The 21,160-nt window shown below is 41.0% G+C and overlaps 1 protein-coding gene across 4 annotated transcripts in view; it reads right to left on the minus strand.

Annotated features, from left to right (window-relative positions):
* Positions 1-21,160, minus strand: part of igsf21a (immunoglobin superfamily, member 21a) — a 170,162-nt gene that overhangs the window by 116,976 nt on the left and 32,026 nt on the right. Inside the window, exon 1 of one of the 4 annotated variants that reach the window (XM_086086566.1) lies at positions 5,565-5,735. The exons of 2 other annotated variants lie outside the window; for them this stretch is intronic. The gene's annotated coding sequence lies outside the window, so the exon portion shown is untranslated. Of the gene's footprint in view, positions 1-5,531; positions 5,736-21,160 lie in introns of those variants that run through there. One more of the 4 variants, XM_086086565.1, reaches the window with a different exon arrangement.

The following is a 21,160-nucleotide window of genomic DNA, read 5'->3' on the forward strand; positions in this document are numbered from 1 at the left end:
TTTTTCATCAGTTTTACCCAATAGTCCCGTGACTTAAGTCACATGACTCAAGGCCACCCCACCCCACCCCCACCACTCTACTATTAAGTACGACCGAGTCCGAACGTTAACACACTTGCACAATCATCAGTCAACTCACAGGCAGGGTGGCAACGCGCTTTCAAAAAGCACAAATGAAATAAGAGTGTGGCTCAGAGGCTGAGAGCCCAAGGACAGGACGCACTTTTTAATTGAATCTCACCATCCTACTGCATGGTGGCCTTAAGAAGCTGATGGCTGGCTTTCTTTGACTTCCACGGCTGCCCTTGAGCAAGGCATGTCCTAATGTCCTGACAGGCTTTCTTGTCCTTTGCGAAATCCAATTCAAGCTTTCAGTAATTCTTGTTCGACATTGTTTTCTTTTCATCTAAAGATGTTCCTTGGTAAAACGATGATTTGGAATGGTATGACCGTTAAACGGTATCAAATACAAAACGGTCAGATTGAACAAGCCAAGTGCTTCAGTGCCATGACAGCTGGAGCGGCCGATAGTCATGTTTATGAATGAGAAGAAGCTCATTTTGTTTTGTTTGTATTATTCTTCCTCTTGTCGAACGGTTATAGTTGGTTTGTTTGTTTGGTTTTAGCATTTTGTGACTAACTTTTTTTTTCTTTTTTTTTTACTAAGTGCACAGTGGCCCCAAACTTGGAATTTTAGAGGCACAAGTAGTAAAACATAATATGCACACCTCATAATATTCCTGTAAAATGGTAAGGATAATTGTGGAGCAGAAGTTTGACAACAAAAAAGTCAATTATCAGCAAATTTTATTTAATTAGAAAATTTGCTTGTGGAGATGTGAGTAAATGAAAATTTTACTTGGACTCTCAAACATTAGGAGCAAAATGCCACCCTTTAGGTCGAGTCTGGAGCCCTGTGAGACGTCTCAACTCCTCTCTGAGATCATCAGTACGTCACTAATAGTTATTCTTCGCAGAGGATAAATAGCATCACTCTGAATGAATACTGTCATATATATCAAACTGTTGCTAAAAGTTGAAAAATTGTAGCCCAATGTGACCTCCAGTTTTAGAGTTTTCCTCTATTCCGTGTCTGGCTGAAAGCTAACTGGGCCCTGACACCATGCACCTGCTCGGGCCAACAATTCGGCACCCTGACAGGCCCAGCGCCGGGGGCCATGATCCGTGTTTGGCTAGGACATCAAAGGACCTTATGGGTGCGCAGGATTTCCATCATCATTCAGGAGCCAAACGCAGCGGTAAGAATGAAACCCTGGCGCCCATTTATCAGCACTGCGGCCCGGGATTAAAGTCATGCCAGCCCCCCAGCCGCCTGCATCGCGCCAGCCCGCTGCCGACATGCTTTGTTTCAGCTGCTCTTAGACCTCCCCGGCCTCTCAAGATGCACGCTTCAACGGAGTCGCCCGCGGTTTTGAGCCACGTTGCGGCAAAGCAGGCGTCAAACTCCTCCGCGGCGAGTCACCTTTGTGAAAAAAGTGCTGGCATGTTTGCGATTCAAGCAACATCTCTTTTTACCTAACGCTCAACCTTTAACGCCAAACAAAGGAGAAAGAAGAGGGACACGCCCAAAGCCGATTACACACTCGAGAGGGCTTTGGTATGCTGATTCAAACAATGACATAAGGTTAAAAAAAAATTTAAAAAAGAGAGAGAAAAAAATCTGAGACGGATTAGTGGCACGGCAATGCTTTTTTTATGAGGAAACAAACGTTATGTCGTCATTTGATGTAATTGCTAGAGGTTGACACAAATCATCCCAAAATAGTCAAATTCAAATTTGTTGGGATTAGATATGGAAAATAGTAGAAAAAAACTTAACTGTTGTTAACAAAAAATCTTGGTTTCTGACCATAACTTTCACTTTTGAGGATTTTTCATCTTGTGAAATAAGAAAGCCAAAGACGTTAATCGTTGCTGAACAGGATTTTTACCAGGTGTACCATTTCCAACTTGAGTTGAGGCCTATTTTGGCAAAATTGTCTGGACACCTTTCAAAAGCTTTCATTTTAAAGGATATTTATGATGTATTTTTCCACAATTTAAATAGCTCCCAAGTGTCTCAAAAGTGTGGTTTCCATCCACCCATTTTTAATTCAAATTTTCAAGAAATGCAAAAATAAAACTGAATGGAAACGCTAGAAATTTGAACATTTTAACTTTTGTAATTCTTTGTTGAATGCATTCCGCACTTTGAGAATCACTGCTCAAAGTCACCGGAAGGTTTTGTTGCACAACCACCAACAGCAAGAACAGAAGGGTCAGTGAAAACACAAGGCCAGTGTCATCGGGTTCAGTAACATAAGTCACGATGTACCCTATTTGCTTTGTCCATGCCGAGTGTATTGTATGTACACTTGACTTGATTGATTTCAAATACATGCCTGAGACTGTGCATATCCTGCATCGACATCTTTATGTTTTTATTGACTATCTTCATCAGTTGCAATCCTCCTCCTCCAAGCCTGTACTTTCTACTGTTATGGAACGTATTTTGTTTCAAGCAGGGAACCTTTTGCGACCTTACTAACATCCCACAAAGCACCGATGCCTCAAACGCCCACACGGCAAACCAGGAAGTCTTTCATGAGTGCTGTAATGTACAGCTCATGTAACTCCTGCTGGAAGTCAATCAGTGTCAATTATCTTTCATGTCAAGTCTAATTGACACAATTGTATTGTAATTTCACGGCTTGGTTGCACTGTGCTTATGTTGTACAACCATGTCGGCGCTATGGTGGCATTGCAAACATTTCTCTAATTAAATATTAGCATATTAGTGCTCTAATGAAAGCTGCATGACGCAGGCTGCACTGGATTATATTTTCTTGGTTGACGTTAGGGGAAATTAACAATCATTTATATTGTGGGTGCACATTATTTTTAATGGAATCGGGATGGGTGAATACATGTTTAATTAACAATCGATTATACACAAGTGACAAGGGCTGCTCGATTATGGGAAAAATAATAATCATGATTATTTTGGGCAATAAATGAAATCACGATTATTCAAACGATTATTTGTTTTTTAGTACAAAACAAGAAAAATGTTTATGCATTTATAAATACTAAGACCAATAAAAAAAATTGAAACATTATAATTACATAAGTTCCTTTTGGACCAAACAGAATTGATAACAATACATATTTATAATAATATTTATTAATTTATTTATGTTGGCAAAATCTTGAAGTTGGAGTGCAGCATGTGCACTGTGCAGTAGGATGATTTTTTTGGTACAAAACAAGAAAATGTTTAAATGTAAAAAAATAAGAACAATATTAAGAAAAATAAAGGTATTTTAAGCAGTATAATTATGCAAGTTCCTTTTGGATGAAACAAAATTAGTTATTTCAAACTTTAAAAAAAAAGGTGCAAATGTATATTAAATTAAGTTTAATAAATGTAATTTATACATTATTTATGCTAATATTTATTAAATTTAAACAACTCAAAAATTTGTATTCATAATCTGTTTTTACAATTATGCCGATTTTGTAATCGTGGAGTGTAATAATTGCAATCATTTAATCGAGTATTAAACCCTACGCCAGAAGAGTCGATACAAATCTATAGCAACACTCTTGAATTTGCATGTGATGTAGCAACCGTGGCGGTACATTTCGCTCCATCTTTCGAACACTTGAGGAATGATTGGTACCTCATGTGAGCTGCTTCTTTTGTTCGTTTGTTCATTTTCTGACAAACTCAAACCATTTCACAATTGATGCAAGATGGTGAAATGTACCCTTCAATGGCATCTCAGCCAGCTGCAGGCTGAACCAAGCATCAGAAGGCTGATGACATTTCTGGTTGAACTAAAAGGTGATTGTACTCTGCCAATCAAAGGTTTTGAGTATTCGTCACCGTTGTGGCTACATTCACACGAGCACTGATCACTGGGACACGTCCCATGTCCTGTGGCTATTTCCTATTAGTCGGCCTGTGATGCTTCCGGAAAAGAACTATAAGAGGAGCTCAGGAGTTCATGAAAGTGCAAGAATCGAAAGGGGAGAGTGTTTTTATGCCAGAAGCGAAAATGAAATATCACTGGCTGATTATTGGAAAGTCAGCGGGGTGGTACGCCCAAAGGAACTACTTTTGTACCCTGGAACCCTTATAGTTAGGATTTATACTTGGACAGTTCTGTAGTAACTTCAGTCTTCAGTAACTAGCTCTATGGAGTACATTGGAGCAAATTGTACCTTGCACGTGCTTCCATTTTCAACACTAATCTATTAAGTATCCCTTATCCCTCTAAAAACAAGTTGTTGTTGTTGTAAAAGTAAAAATGCATTACCTTGTGATTACTAAATGTATACATTCATTCAGTTCTGAACTACAGGATTAAGAATAAAACAAGGGTGAAGAAGAAAACTAAAGACTTGAAGTGAAAAGAAGGTTTGTTTGTTTTTTAATAGGTCAACTAAAACCTTAATTCCTGAAGGTTCAAATAAGGTGCTGAGCTATGTCGGCAGTCCAAAAATTTAGCTCCCTGCCAGCTCTTTGCGCTCTCAAAGATGTGATTGGTCGACCCGACCACAACAACAATAATAATAATAATAAATTCATTCATTCATTAATCAATTAATTAAAAAAAGGTTGATCGGAAAGATTGGGCAGTGGCAGACCCCGGCTGCAGAAAGAAATTACAGGGGGGTGGGCATTACATTTTTGGGGAGGGGGACACACTTCTTCAACCTAAATCTAATGTTCTTCAGGTTGTGGCAACTGCAAAAGTGCTCAGAAATATTTTCTGTCACCTAAAAGTGACAGTTCATCAAGAAATCTAAAAGACAAACGACAAACAATGGTGCATTTCTGTGTGCATTTATTCGACTCAAAAGTTCATTGGCAACAAAGCCGAACGCCATTTCTATGTCTGAAGGAACGACTTTAGCCCTTTTAAACTGCGAATGGCGAGCCTTCCTTAGCTGGTTGGATTTAAGGCTGTACGATATGGACACAATTTCATATGTCTTGGTTTTTGTCAGACATCTCTATTCTTTGGTCTTTGACTGTTTTATGGCGTCTACATGCTGCAATTTATTTTATTGATACTTATTTACTTACAAGTATTCACTTCCCTATTTCTTGTTACTAATGTATTAATATTACTTTGATTTACTTTATACCTACCTACTTATGATATTAATTACATTTATTTTGTTATTTTATTTCACTTGCCTCGACTGCAAGACTGATAATGATACAAGAACGATATTATATGGGTTCAGTGAAAACTAATAAAAATATCAATCTAAAAGGATAAAGCGCATTGTTTATTAGAACTTGGTGACAGTCAACATTAACATACTTGACAATAAAAACAGAATTGAACTCATATTGTACTGCAGTGTGATATACAATTTTATCCTGCGACATATGTTGTTTTTGTTGTGTTTGTGTGCCTGCGTGCGTTTGTGGGTTAACCGCATCACTGTGTGTGTTGTTCGACAATTTCGTCCATGGGTGGCTGGACTGATTAAAATAAAAGTTTCCCACTCACTTGTGAACGTTGTAACGTGAGGCGAGGACTCACAGGAATTCCGGCGATGTCAACTGGATCGATGTTTGACGTTTGGTGGCTCCCATTACAATATGTCGCTTTGCATCACTTTTTTTTTAATCCAGAAAAAGGCAGCGGCAGGCACAGCTTGCGACATAAATATGACGTGGGCGGTCATTCGGCCGGCGGGCGAGCGCGCGCGCGCTGGCTAACCCGGAAGTGGATTTGCGTGTCAAAAGACGCCCCCCCTACATCCCATCCCGATTGTCATTGGCTAGCTTTAGCTGTCAATCAAAGCCAAACTTGAAAGGAAGTATATGGTTGGTTGGCAAGCCATGCTTTACGTGAAACAGAAGCAACGCAAGTTTACATGACAAATAGGAAGAAGTTACAGATTGGCAAGGCCTCTCAACACAGCTTCCAACCCAGGGCGGGCACAGCTGACTGCCAGGGCGGGCCTGACCCCTAATACCCGCCCATGCCACCGGGTCCGGGCAGTGGGCACCCCTGATTTAGAACATTATATCATTGTTTATCTGTCAACTATGACTTTATTTTAGTTTAGTTGTGTTTTTTGTTTTATTTTGTTTCCCATGCAGACGAAGCATACATTAAAATAGTTATGATATATGGCATCTTTGAGTAAAGTTTGAGAACCATTTAAGGCCGCGCCGAGTGTCTTCTTTTTTTGGGAATTCAAATATGGTCACCTTCAGGGTTGGGTTTAGGGTTGTGTACTCCCACATATAGTATTAAGTGTAAAGTGTAGCCCTAAATACTGTATTTTGTATGTCCCGCTGTATTGGTGGACTAAATTGGACCTATCCTAAATGATGCCCATTGTTTTTGTAAACTCCAAAGATGGGCAGTTGATGGGAGATAATGGCAGAAAATGACTTTCACACTCCCTGTAAAAGTGCATAAACCAGCATCACCTTTCCCAAATGACACCAATTCATTCAACCCCACCCCTGGCATTACACTCGTCAGTTCTTCCTCTAATTGTGCACTCTTGTGTGCCTTGAAGGGCTTTTTTTCTTCCACCTTCTTTAACCTTCGGGAGTTGATGCATTTCTAAAGTGGCTTTGGGAAGCCAACGGCAGAGAGCGCATCCTATCACTCTTTGCGGGTTCGGCTAAGGAAGCATTGGTATTCACAGCTGTCCCTCCATTTCGGATTGGCACTCGGAGCGAGGATGCAGCCGAGTGCAACTCTGACACGTGCGCCACCCACCCAGCAAGACCCACAAACTCCCCCACAACCTCCACTGCTAAAAGAGCTACTGTGTTAATTGGGCCAAACTGCATTAGGGACGGGAAGGGAAATTAATGTAAGCAGGCATAGATGGATCACATCTGGCAGGTTCAGGCACCAAAGACCACGTACGCTCTCCAGCATCTCAGTCCCTGGTCACAGCAGCCAAATGAAAAATCACCATGTACACTCCCTATGCAAGTCTGCACTACACAAGGCTATCGGCCATATTCGCAGTATAGCTTTACAACTGTTGCGGGGGACCATAAGATTGGGCCAAACCACACAGACAGTTATTGCGCTGTTGGAGTGTTTCCAACACTCAATTTCCGAATCCAACTTGTACATTAGGGAGACTCTCCTTCCAGATTAATAAAGGGGATTGGCAGTGAATGAAATGAGCTCACAACAATTCTATTTACATTTGACGGACATGTCCACTTAAAACAGAGGCAGTGTTGGCCAGTGCAAGGAATATAACTTTTTAAATTTTTAATTTTTTTTAGCAGCCGCCAACACGAGGAAAAAAAACAAAAAGGTATACCTTATATAACTATAGTTGGTTAAAATACAGAAGGAGCAGGTTGTGAAGGGAGGTAATATGCTAAACTTTAGAAAAACAAATTGAGTTAAGGAGCTAATTGGCTAAAATGCAGGTAAGAAGGTAAGTAAGAAGCTAGGTAAGAAGCTACCTGGCAAAAATAGAAATGAAAGATTAAGCACTAGTTAGCTTAAATACAAAGGTAGCAGAGTGTGGAGGAGCTAATACACTAAATTATGGAAAATTAAGTGCAGTCAAAGAGCTAACAAGCTAAAGTACAGAAAAATCAAGGTAAGCATCCTTTCCAAACTTGCATTTCTGTACTGACTGGCAAAAATATGGAAGGACAAGTTAAAAATCAACCAATGCGCAAAACAACAACAACAACAAAACATTACGGCAAAGAGCTAACTCAACTAAAATATAGATGTAGGGTAGCTAAAGAGGTTATTGCAAATATAAAGGATAGTTAACTGGATTGCGATTGATTGGCTAAAATAATGAAGGCAAAGGGTTGGTAAATAACTGTTTACGTACAAAAGACGCAGAGTAGTTTTAATGCTAACTGACTAAACAGAAAAAGTAAGGTAACTAAGTGGCTAATTGGGTTAAACCTGACAAAGTAGGATCGTAAAATGTGTTAAAATACAAAAAAAGACATAAAAAGCAGGGCAGGCAAGAAGGTTATTGGCTGAAATGCAAAAGGGTACATACGGAGTTTTCTGCTTGCAGCACGGAAGAGAGCTATGGCAGAAGCTAACTGATGATTTGATACAAGAAACAATAAATTACACATCCTTCCTTCAACACAAGCTTTTCATGTTACAAAGCAGATAACTGATCCAGAAAATCCTCGGCAAACTCCTCCACAGAAGACGGATCGATAAGTCATAAAACGCTATCCGGCATTGTCCGCTAGCCGATAGCCACACAACAAACAAAGGGTTTTACAGTAAGTTGCGTGACATGGAATCATTTGTGCCACCACTGAGAGCAATCACTATTTGAGTCACCACTCTCTCAATCTCATACAACAAACTGAGCAACGTTTCTTTGCATTTGTTGTTGGTCTCTTTTCTTTCTGTCAGACCTCTTGATTGATTGATGGACATTCTAGTATCTTGTATGCAGTCGTTCCATAAGAGCAAAAGTTGCAACACCTGCAAAAAAAAGTAGGACCACCTCCATTTTCAATTCCTGTTGCTGTAGCAATATTCTCGTTATCGTCCTTGCATTGAATAAAGGAAAAGTTTTACAAAAGGCTTAAGATACCGAACAGACCTGATGGCTGTGATGCTCCCGCCGACGCCATTTGGATCCAATTGTTGTGTGATGGTGTGAGCAAAATGAGAATCGCAATCTGGACGCCTCTGACGGCAGACGTCCAATCGAGAAGAGCAGCTCCTCAATGGAAAAGAGCTTAAAAGTTTTTATTTACCGCAACTCTTAGAGAGACAATATTATTTTTGACAGCTCCTTTCAAGCCTGTGAGCAGGCAATAATTGTGTGCAGCCAGAGGCGCGTTAGAGCTCGGGCAACTGCCGACAGGTAACACGTGTCACATCGATGCGAGCTGCTAAACGCTCAGATACTTTCTCCGCTTGCTCGCCTCTTCATTTTATTGGACTTTGTGCCAGCCACATTGCTGGTGTTTTCTTTGCGTGTCAAAAATAATTGAATTTGTCTTAGACGACAGGCGGCGTATACATATGGCACATAGCTGCCAGGAAATAGACAACGCAATCAAACAACGGACATAATTATCTCTAAATAAACACTTCGCATCAGCCATTGTACACACTAATTGGAGGGATCATTGCGCTCATCATGGTTTTATTCAGTCATTATTCTGATAGCATCAGTGCATTTTCATTCATGCATGTGCTACATTTGGTTTACACCTCCAAAATATTTGCCATCTACCCACATCTGAGCATCTGTTACTTATACCTTTGTGGTTCAATTCCTCATGGCCCTCCAAATGGTTGCATTGGCTTTGGCAAATGTCTTTGCGATGGCTCTAATTGATTTTTCATCTTCTCGCAGCCTCACAATTGCTTGGTTTTTACCCCACCCGAAGGCAGCTCTCTTTATGTTTGTTACACATTTAACTAGTGTGAATGTACTGTGTTTTTTTGACTTTAGAGTTTAATTTGTTGCATGGAGCCAAACCCAACCCCTGACCCACCCAAAAAAAGACATTCAAACCCTAACCCTAACAACAACATCTAAGCAAACTGTCGAGATACATGGGCATAAGTGGCTGGAGGTGCTGATTGTTTTTGCTGCATTCGAGGATGGTCGGAAGTCGGACTTTTCAAGTTCAAACCAGGAAGTGTTGTACAGGAACGCCCCCTTGAACTCGGAAATTCCACTTGTTAAGTCGGGGAAAAAAAGGACCCCAACTTCACCGACTGCCGACAAGTGACGTCACTCTACAATGGGGACCCCTTTGGAAACAGAAACACAGACCGTGAAGGGTAAAACACAATTTACTCGAGTATAAAACTAGCTTTCTTCATTCATAAACATTCAACATTACTTCACGTAACACAACGTACGTGACAGTATGCCGCTATCTCCCTGCATGAAATTATACGGTGAAATACTGAACTGTATGGAATGTTTATGAAATAAGATAAAAACAATAAATTGAGCAAAAATTGCGAGAAGATAAGTTTGCTGGAGGTCAAGATGAGTTTTGAGGACCAAAATAAAAAACAATTTATCACTATCCGCCATTTTGGTTGTTTACTTTCGCCTCGAACGCTTTCAGGTCGGAACTGGGAAAAAACAACTCGGATATATCCGACTTCCGACCATCCTCAAATGCAGCATATGACACAATGAACAAGGTGAAACTGATTAGAACAGGTGGAGACATAAACCAAACGAGCAGACAAGACATACATCTGACAAAGTCAACTAAAAGGCAGATCATGACAGTCCAAATATGTTTGGGTTGGAGTGGATATAATGACAAGAAACAAAACGTTGCCAATACATTATAACTTCCAACTCGTCATTTACACACCCCGGAAAAACAACAGCATTTTGGTTGCAGGCGTTCCCACTGTTGTGTCAGCTAAGTTTCTTTAGTTTGCATGTGATGGATTGACAATTTGCGTCTGTATTGTAAATCATGTGCTCGCCGTATGCGCAACGGGCCTAAATGTGCATCGTACGCGTTCTGAGCGATGGCTGCGAGCGAAGACATCAAGCTCAAAGATTGAGGACGTCCTCCTCAGCCACCTCGCCATGACTGGCGTAGCTCATCCGTCTCTACTTCCCCCTTTAAGCAAAGCCATCTAAGTAAGGATGGCGAATGTCATCCTTGGCAAAACCGTGAACTTACCCACAAGGTCGGCTCGCCGCCCGGGGACATCGGGTTATCGCCTTTGGGGAGACGAGCAATCGGATGCAAACATCGCAGTTAAAGGACCGGACTGGAGCATTTCTAAGAATGGACTTTTGACTTAAAGTGTGAGAGCAAAAACTCATGCATAATTTCAGAGCCAACATTTTAGGGCATAAATTATTGAACAAGTTCAATGCGCAGGCAGATTTGGCATCAATCAACCACTATTTTCATCCCGCCCACTCCTGATGCTGACACATTATCAAGCATAACACTGTCAACGTGTGTCTGTTTGCCTGCAGACGATGCCAAATTGTACCGAGCTGTTAAACCTAAGTGTCTCCTAAAGATGACCGAGTGAGGCATTTGTTAGAAAAGAGAAGGAAAAAAACGACGCCCCAAAAACGGAGTCCGAGTGTTGGGATTTTGCCGCCATAACAGTGAATCATTTTTAAGTACTGACATTTGCAAACAATTATCTCCGGCTGCCAAGAAGGCGCAGCTGTGCAAGTCGAAGCAGGTTCGCCATCAATCAAGAAAATCAACTCTTTCCGTTCTATCCATTTAAAAGGAACCCCAACTGTAATGACACGTTTGTCCTATACTATTTATTTGGTTGCTACTAATATCATTATGAGATTCATCTTTCAAAAATCATTTCCAGTTTAATACATATTATAGAAACTTCATTCGGCCGTACGCCGCCATTGTAATTTACGTTGCAATGCATTCAGTGCGCAGTGATGTAAAATGGCGGCTGGCTCTCTGCCGAACAATGCGAAACGGGTATAAAGAAAGCAAGGTAAGCCTCCGTAGTATTCCTAAAGGGACGATCAAAACTCTTGAATGCGCCTGGTGAATGACGAGGGCGACTCTCCCGATCGCATGTTTTATTCTTTAGAAACACTACAAGGCTTACCTTGCTTTCTTTATACGCGTTTCACATTGCTCGGCAGAGAGCCAGCCGCCATTCTACGTCACTACGCAATGAATGCGGTGCGACGTAAACAACATTGGTGGTGTTAGAGTAGACAATATTTGTATTCTACTCTTTGCGTGTTCAATTAACTGAATGGTGAGATTCTGGTGAAGAAGTCCCTTTGCAAAAGTATAATTATCAGAAGCTTCTGATCACACAAAATGAAGACACTGAAACCGTGTTCCGTTCAGATTGTGTGTCCCTCCTTCTCCTGCACATCATTATTTATTGAAAAGTGGGTGAATACGAAAAGTCTCCTCTCCCCTCCCATTCACAAAAAGGCATTAAGTTCCCATGAATACAAATCAGATTCGACTTGAACAATAATACATCAGCCTGTCCTTGGACTCTCTTCGACCGACTGAGACCGGTACTAGCTATACTCCCTTTTAGATAATATAAAAAAGAAACTTGTTGCCCTTCTCTTCTCAGGCGAGAGAGACAGATAAGAATACAATAGACAATGCTATTCATTGAGCTATACTGAGTTAACATAATTATACCTACATCTACACAGCTATAACTAAATTCAAAATGGTTAAAATATAAAGTAAAACAGTAAAAATGTTAACAATGTCAACAGTGGCGTACGTCCAAATAAAGTTTCTAAAACATTTATTAAACTGGAAATGATTTTTGAAAGATGAATCTCATAATTATGTCAGTAGCAACCAAATAAGTAATATAGAGAGAGCACACTTGTCGTTACAGTCGGGGTTCCTTTTGAAAACCTTTGCAAAATCGTTACGTTTGTGGTCAACGTATCAAAACTTTGACAGGGAACGTGTACAGTGTAATTGTCAGACAGTATCGATTTGACAGTTTTCCATCCAGTTTTCCATCATATTAGTACTAATGTACACACAGTGCACTTAAATGAAGCAAAAGTAAACAAGCTTAAGTGTTTAGTACTATTTCTACCGTCTAAAACAGTCGAAATAAAGCAAAACGAACAGTTCCTTATGTTGTGGGGTGTGTGTGGCCTCGTTAAGAGTTGAGTAAACAATAGTGATGGAGCAATAGAACGAATTATCAAAGGATAAACTTCTTTTTTTTTAACTTTTCATATAGCTTTTGAAAATACATGCTTGTTATTTGACAATGACAACATGATACATTTGCTGGCATGAAAAACTGAACGAGACTGAATTCAAGAACAAGCAAAGGAAGGACCAACAGGGCAAAATAATGATGAGTGAAAACGTAACCCAAGCAATGGCGTCCTATGCTATTATCATGTCTTCATCCTTTCTTTGTGAAGTTTTCAAAGTCACGCGGCAAAACTTCACTTGCTTTTTAAAACGACAACCCAATGATGACCTCGCTCTGTCTCGCTCTCTTTCTCGCTGACAGGTGACATGTTATGTTCCAAACAAAAACATCTTGGCTATTGTACGCCCATGCGCAAAATCCTGCCGGCGACATTTAATAGCTTATTTTGTGTGCTGTCAGTTAACTTGACGACACAATACTACGTCGGCTCATTAACTTTTAGGCTGCAGCTGCGTTGGCGGAGCATGTGACTATACCTCTGAATTGTCACATTTGTGCTTTTGAGGCTACGGGCGGACATGAGGAGAAAAAGTCAACTGAGATGTACATTGAAGAAATATGGCAAGTGCGTTCATGACAGTGTGACCAGATTTTCTAAATAAAAAAAACGGGATACTTAATTTTCTGAAAATCAAATACACAATAAATTCTCACCAGGAATTATTTATAGCAAATTTAATCGCCAGTCAATCTGGTTGTGTTATTACTTTAGCTAATGCTAATTGCCATCTTGGTTGACAGTTCGACAGCTGCAAATAAGTTAACACACTCACCATTATCCAACCTTTTTTTTGCGCTATTGGAAGCTGGCTGTGCCATTTACCTCTCACCGATCCCACATTGTAACATATATGCCGCCAGAAAAGCTCAGCTTGTGTTGGATCTGACCGGCAACTGCAGCATTATGCTAGTAGGGCTATATTTCCCATGATTCTTAGACATGGAATCATGAAGTAGTTCTAGTAACAGTATGACGAAAACACGCCTGCTAGCAACTTAACAGTTGAATTACTTTTTAATTGGCTTATTGTATGAATCGCAATGACAACCATTTTATTGACATGCACATGGCCCCTTGTTGACAGGACTAAAAAAGAAAAAAAGCTGGACAGGCCTGGTTAAATCGCGACGGTCTCGGTAAGTCCGGGACGTCTGGTCACGACCGACACTAAATGCAAATGAAAAAATGCTTTTGTAATACACTTTAATGCAAATTAAAATGAATCGGATTAGTATAATAATTGATGGATCAATTGATTCTGAAAATATTCTATAGTGACAGCATTACCTCGAACTAGCATAGAAATAGGCAAAAACCCAAACCTGCAATTGAGTTATATATTGTTTGAGTAATCGGAGTCAATGCCGCCTATTCTCTTCACTTGTCATGGTTTTCGTTTTGAGACGGCCAGACCAAAGCAAAGAACAGCCGACCGAGGTGTACATGGAGAGAAGACGTTTGTGGAATTTACGGCGCATGGAGTGAGCATCAAAGTCGTTCAATGACAAGAAGACAGATGCAATAAATATTATCTTAGAGCGGCGCGTGATGCAGGATGATGACACGCGGTCGTCCGCCGAGGCTGTCACTCTGTCAAAGATTGACTTTGCAGCCAGAAAAAAATGCTTGCGTGACCTGCCGATGAACTGTGGGCAGATATTTTTTTCTTCCCCCTGCTAGGGTAAAAATTACATCAGGATCGTCGGTGCCTGATTGAGGTGAGAGGGGCGGGGGGGCGGATTTTGACATTGCCTCTCCAACATTCATAACGCTTAAAGGACATGGCGAGCATTCGGTGGTGGCCTCCTCCTCCTCCCCTGTCGTTTTATGACGAGCTCCGACGCTCCACAATCTGGTGGCGACCCGGGCAAGCGCCGCTCCAGTCATTATCTCGCGGAACCCATTCCATTTGACCTCTACGGTTGACGCGCATTATTCACGATAGGAATAGCACCTCCTCCTCTGCCACCGCCGATGGAAGACGAGGAGACAAACAAGTTGGGACGGGAGGAGTCGCGCAACTCCGGGGACGCGGACGGCACGTGGAGCGAGTGCTTGCCCTCCATTAAATGCCGTGGTCACCTTCAAACAAAAATAAATTGACCGCTGAGTGTCTCCGCCCTGTTGCCAACTCCCCGCCTGCTTCCTCATTAGAGCGTAAGTAGAGCTCTAATGAGCGGGAAAAAACCCGTGTCCTGCGAGGAAGATGAATGGACCTTAGAGGCCGCTTCACGCCCCTCCACTGGAAGCTCCAATAACATCTCCATCTTTGCTACATGGACGGTAGGGGGTGCCTTCTGGTAAAACCTCTATGGACCAAAAATCCCTACAAGGTACTAAATCATTCAGCCAATTATCCTCAAAGCCGTAGTCATGAATGCAGACCTTTTTATGAACAAGAAAGACGATCGAACGGGACTGAAAGGCTTCTACTCAGAACATAAACCCCTTACTGATGGAACCGTAATCTTATTTTCATTCGCCACATAAACTTTTATCTTCCAGTTGAATACAATATATGTTGACTGCAAGGGTCTGCATTGCGCATGTCATGCGTAGAGCCTTAAAAGTTTGCCCGTCAAGGAAGGCTCACGGCCAATTCACACTGACTGCGGAATGGACGCGGAGCAGTCCGTGTCCGGAAATCTGGACCTGGCAGACCATAAGATCACGGGGGTTCACGCCACGGAGAGTGAGAATTCACGCAATAACAACCGTGTATATAGAGTCCTATTGGTAAACAATAGCCACGCTCGCCTGTTGTCACATCGATATGCTTTTTGGACATTATTTTTCGGAACGTCTACCGTGGCTTAGCATGTTTTGTGTTTAAATAGTGTTATTTGGTCATGTTTAATTTATTTTGAGCTCGTTTTTTTGTCTTTTAAATGTCCGACTCATGTCATGCTATGTAGCTAGCCCCCTCCTCCCAAAAAAAGACGCCTGACTTCCTTGTCCGGCTCGTGTAATTTCTTCAGCTTCATTAAAATCTGCATGCGGAGTCCGGAAAAAATTGAAAGCTTGGCCATATCCAATCCGCACCGCATACGCACCGCACTGCAGCTGGTGTGAATTTACACGCAGTCTCAAATGCTCTCTATTCCTTGCGGCGGCCGTACGGAAAACGCTACGCGTCCCTTCCGCAGTCAGTGTGAATTGGGCGTCAGCCTGACAGATCTGCAAGAACCTTAACCTGATAACGCACCAAATTTGTCAAGCGTAAAAGCTTTGGAATTAGAAGTTAAAACCATCATAGAAATCTGCTCGGGCAGGAGCAAGACTGATGTGACTGCAAATGGAATATTCCATAAATAAATGATGGGATACATGTAGAGATCATCCTGGGATGTCAATTCAGTTTTGTTCATGCAAAGGAACTCCGGATAATCTCATTTTGTGTTCTGAAAAATTGGATAACGGTGTTGACTATGTTTTGATGCTACTTTTGGCTACTTTTCAGTGGCTTCACCTAAATGATTGAGAGCACTCCACCCATCCATCCATCTATTCATCCATCCATCCCTATCCATCAACCCTATGACCTATCATCCGTCTATCCATCCATCCGCAAAAGTCTGACGAGCTTATGCAGGATGCGATGCTGGTGAAAAGTTGTCGTCTCGTACAAATGTGTCAATGGGGAACAGCCGGGTTCCATCACTTACTGCAGCTTACTGTTACCGTTTCCTCTGAAGCCTTTGGAAATATAGAGAATAAGGTCCGAGTCGACTTGGAAAATGGATCCTTAAGAGGCAGTAAGTTATGAATCTGCCTGAAAAAGAAGTGTGTACTCATCAAGAATAAGGCTGGGAAGAGGAAGACAGGCTTGCGTGAATTCCATGATGGATTTAGCCCGTCTAAGGTTGCTTGTGACTCACGCGGAATAGAGATTGGTTTTATAGCTGGAGCACATATTGTATACGCTGGAAAATGACTGCTACAGTGCGACACATCGGAAGTTTTTATTGAACCATCCTCAGATGTGTCTATAAAGCATATTCAGCAAAAAAAAAATAATAAAAAATGGGCGGCAAAACCTCATTCAGAAGGGCAGGAGTGTATACATAAAGCATTTTTCCTAATGAGCAAATGTTTGCTTGACAAGCCCTTTAGTAGACTCAGTTGGTGGTACAAAGAGATTTAGAAATAAATATGCATACCGTTGTTGAATATTAATAAGGACTCAGGGTGTTGTTACACACCATCAAACGATGTGGGACTTCAGTAGATAAATCAATATTTAGGAGGTGATTTGGCTCTTTGGAATACTGGGTTAACGCTGAGGTACTACTGGTCCCTCACTAAAAATAAGACATTCTACCCTCTAAAAAGAGTCATTTTAAAAGTTTGCCGCCTGTGCTCTTTTTTTAATGATCGAAGCGCTTCTTTTATTTTATTTTTTCTGCTTTCCTGCAGAGCTCAGTTCATTCTGTAATTTTACCGATTTGACATGTCACTTTTATTTTTATTATTATTTATTTTTTATTTATTTTTATTTAGTATGTGGGTGTGTATGTGAATGTGCGTGTGTGCGTGCATGTGTGTGTGCATTCATTAGTTCACCTAAAACCTATTAAAAAATCCCATACCGTTCACCTAAACCGAACACAGAATCCAGCCAGAGTCGTGAGGCCGTCAGGAGACCCGAGGAAGGACCAAAGAAAAGAAAGGAAAGTGAAATCCAGCACGGACCAGACACCACCCACCGGGCCACCAACCAGAGTCCTTCACCAACCCCAGAAACATCTAAATTCCAACAAATCAGAGAGACCTCAAGAGACCAAAGGAGAGACTGAGGAAAGGAAGGAAGGAAGGAAGGACAGACGGCCTCCACCGATACAATGACCTGAGGAAGAAGCAGATTGTGTCTGAGTTTCGATAGATGCCACATTGACATTCATCCATCGAGAACCTAACCACCAAAGTTTGGGTCCAAATTGTTAAAATCTTCCAAGTACCATGCTCCGCCAACGGCGGAACCCTGACCCGAACCCAAATTTGATGCATTTTTCTTTGTATCAAGGACAGAAACAAAAGACATTTTAAGGAATGTTTAAAATCTCTGTGAATGATTTAACTACTATATCGTTGTATAAGCACCGTTTCTGAGAACTGCTTCACCTCCGTGTAGCATTGAGTCGACCAAGTACTGGTACCAACCCAGGACGATTATAGGGATTTAGAGCTTTACTCACTTTTTTTTTTTTTTAACACCACACTATTATTCTGAACACAGCTCCAAGTCTGGGAAGTCTGGACCACTGCAGCCTAAAGCGAGACAGACTCCTTTAATTGGGATTCACGTTGCATCTCTAGGTGTGAAAGTAAGCGTAATGAGAACCAGCAGGAGGAGTTTTGACAAAACAACATGATCTCCTAAAATACTGTCAATTTAGTTGCAGGATTGATTAATTGAGTCATTTGATGTGGTTGCTCACTCGCCAAAAAAGAAAAAAAAAAAACATCTATTTCGGCACGTCTCCCAGGAAATCACTCTTAACTGAAGCTAATAGGCCGGAACACGTGAGGAGCTGGCAGCATGCGAGCACATATAAATATCCTCCTATCAATCAAAGCGCAGCTTTCTGAGGATCCGCAGGTTAAATCCGCGTGTGCAGACGTCCAGAGTGACAGACCACAGTGAGGACGATATCGTTTGTCTGGGTCAGCACTGGCGACGACAGGGACGCGGTGACGACAGGGGCGCCAACATAAGCATAAACTCGTACCTACCGCCAATGGCGTGACAGCGTACGCTCTAATGAGGCGTCTCCACACCAGCGTGTGCCAAAAAGTGCCAGAGAAGACGGACACGTGACATTTGAAAATCTGTAGCATTCGTTCTTTTCCACTTTCAACTGGCAATCAAATATCTAAACAAGAGCGAACACGTACACAGCTGTTCCGATTCACAAAGAGAATCACAAGTTGGGTTTCCATCCGCCCATTTGTATTCATATGTTCAAGAAATGCCACAATAAAACTGAATGGAAAGGCTAGAAATTCGAAAAAAAGGAAAATGTGAATTTGGGCTACGGAAACAAGTTTTGCGAATAACCGCTGGCAAGACCGGATACACGTTGCTCGTTTTGACTGGATATTACGTCACACGTCCGTTTGTAGTCACAAAGCAATGGCGGAAAATAAAGTAAGGTATGTTTGGGGGGGGGGACGATGAAACAGAAATCTTTTTGGAATTAATTAAAGAAGTGAATATTAATGCAATTTTAGATGAAAAACAGCAACAAAAAAAAAATTAAGGTTTATCAAGAATTATAAAAGCAAACTCATACGACGTCATCGCACGGCGCAGTCGCTTCCTGCTGTCTTCAATTAATGTGGTTGGATGACAGTGACGAACAAGTTGATATATTCTCGCTCTTATGCTAACCGTGCCAATTAAAAGTTAAAAATCAAATCTGTTCTTGTGGCCTATTTTTCTAGCTCACGGAAATTTAAATATGAACCCCAAAAAACCCGAACCAGACTTTTTTTTTTTTTTATTCTACGTAAAACAAAACAAAAAAATTAATCATTCACATTTTCCTTGTTAGATTTTTGATTGCCAATTGAAAATGAAAAAATAGAAAAATGTACCAAATCATTTGCTGCCTGAGCGCTTGTTGAGGGGGGGGGGCAAAAAGGTTTGTCTGTCGATGTTTTGCAGGCAATGCGTCAACTTCCCTTTGTGCGCGCTTGGATAACTTTTGTGTGCCGACATCACTTTGTCTGGGAGATTAATCACCTTGGGAAAGAAAGCGGATTTGGAGGCAAGCGGCGACCCAAATACAGCAAGGAAGGGAGGAGTTGTTCCCGACTGCAATCGAAAGAGAATGTTTGCTTTGCACAGCGCGGCGTCATTTCTTTATCTTTCGGAGTTGATCCTGGAATAATGTTCTCATGATTTTCAAGGTCAAACTGCTACCTTTTGCTCGCCACATGTTGAGCGGTTGCAATTCCACATTGACTTTCTTTCAAGAATGCTGAAGACTTCCATTTTCATTTCATCTTCAATATTAAACCACTTGAGTTGTGATGTATAAATATTTATCATTTCAACCAAACTCTATTCATGTTGAAGAAATACACAAAAAGTGTACCAGAGCACACACAAAAAAAAAATTGATTTAAGAATCACCTGGTGGTTGCAGCCAAGAGGCTTGTGTCTCTCTCATCCCGAGTACATCACAATTTTCAACTCGTCTTTAAACTTTTATGCTACTTTTTTTTTTTTTTTTTTTAAGTGAAAGGCCTAATTAAAGCATGTCTCAATGTTAATCTTATCTTATCAGGGACTCTTTTTTTTTTAATCAATGCGAAAACTCTTAGATTTTTCGTAATAATAAATGTATATAATATTAAAAGTTAACTGACCACAACGCTATTCCAATGTTGTATGAATGGCAGCAGGTGACGAGACAGCCAATGGTGCCTTCTGCTATTTACGAAAGAGCATTTAATTCTTCTTACTAGGGCTGTGTAATTAATCGATTTAATAAATCTTGTTTGGTCCATAAGGAACTTGCATAATAATAGTGTTTCAAAGAAATGTATCAATATTTTTTTTACATGTGTGAAAATGTTCTTGCTTATACCAGAAAACAAATGATTATCCTATTCGTAATTACAATTCTTACCAAATTAACCGCGATTAATATTTTCTTCATAATCGAGCAGTATTACTTCTCACTGTCATAATACATTTAGTGTTGTTATTACAATAACAATTTTTGGCCCCCGATACCGATTCCGATACCCAGTTTTGCAGTATCGGCGTACCGATACCGAGGTTGTTGTTTTTTTCCAACATGAAAAAGCTGCCCTGCCATTGGTTCAGAGCATTCAAGGGCCAACAGGATATCTTGGCTCGGCACAAGCAAGACACAAGATGCTGCAGCCAAAGTCCTATAGTATCGTCGTAAATAATGGTATCGGCGTGTTACTCGTAAGTACTTGCTGATGCCGATACCACTGTTTTAATGCAGTATCTGGGCCTCTCCCGATATCGGTATCGGCACAACACTAAATTCATTGCTCACATAGATAGATAGATGATTGTACAGGGCACAGCTAGAACCGTAATGGTTTTGTGTCAATAAATATTCAAAACATTTCAGAGCAGCGTTTGTCAGTCTGGGATGTCTCCATCACGATTAGCTTCATTTGCCAACGCAAGCACAGAGAAGGAAGGCCCATTACTTCATTTATTTTGGTCGTTTCATTACGCCGCTAATTCATCCCCAGTGGCTCCTCCAAGGTGAAATGATGATGTTGCACTCAATGACACATGTGAGACGACTGCAACTAATAATATGACAGATTGTCAGCTCTGTTTGTTTCTTATGATCTCGTTGTCTCCTGTAAATTCATTTCGCCACGTGTTTTGTCATTGCGTTCACCTGTGTCCCATTTGTTTAATCATGGCCCTCGCAGCCTGTCGCCT

Source organism: Leptonotus elevatus, chromosome 10, assembly GCF_054856555.1.
Source record: "Leptonotus elevatus isolate MCC_2025b chromosome 10, RoL_Lele_1.0, whole genome shotgun sequence".
In the NCBI taxonomy this organism is placed as follows: Eukaryota; Metazoa; Chordata; class Actinopteri; order Syngnathiformes; family Syngnathidae; genus Leptonotus; species Leptonotus elevatus.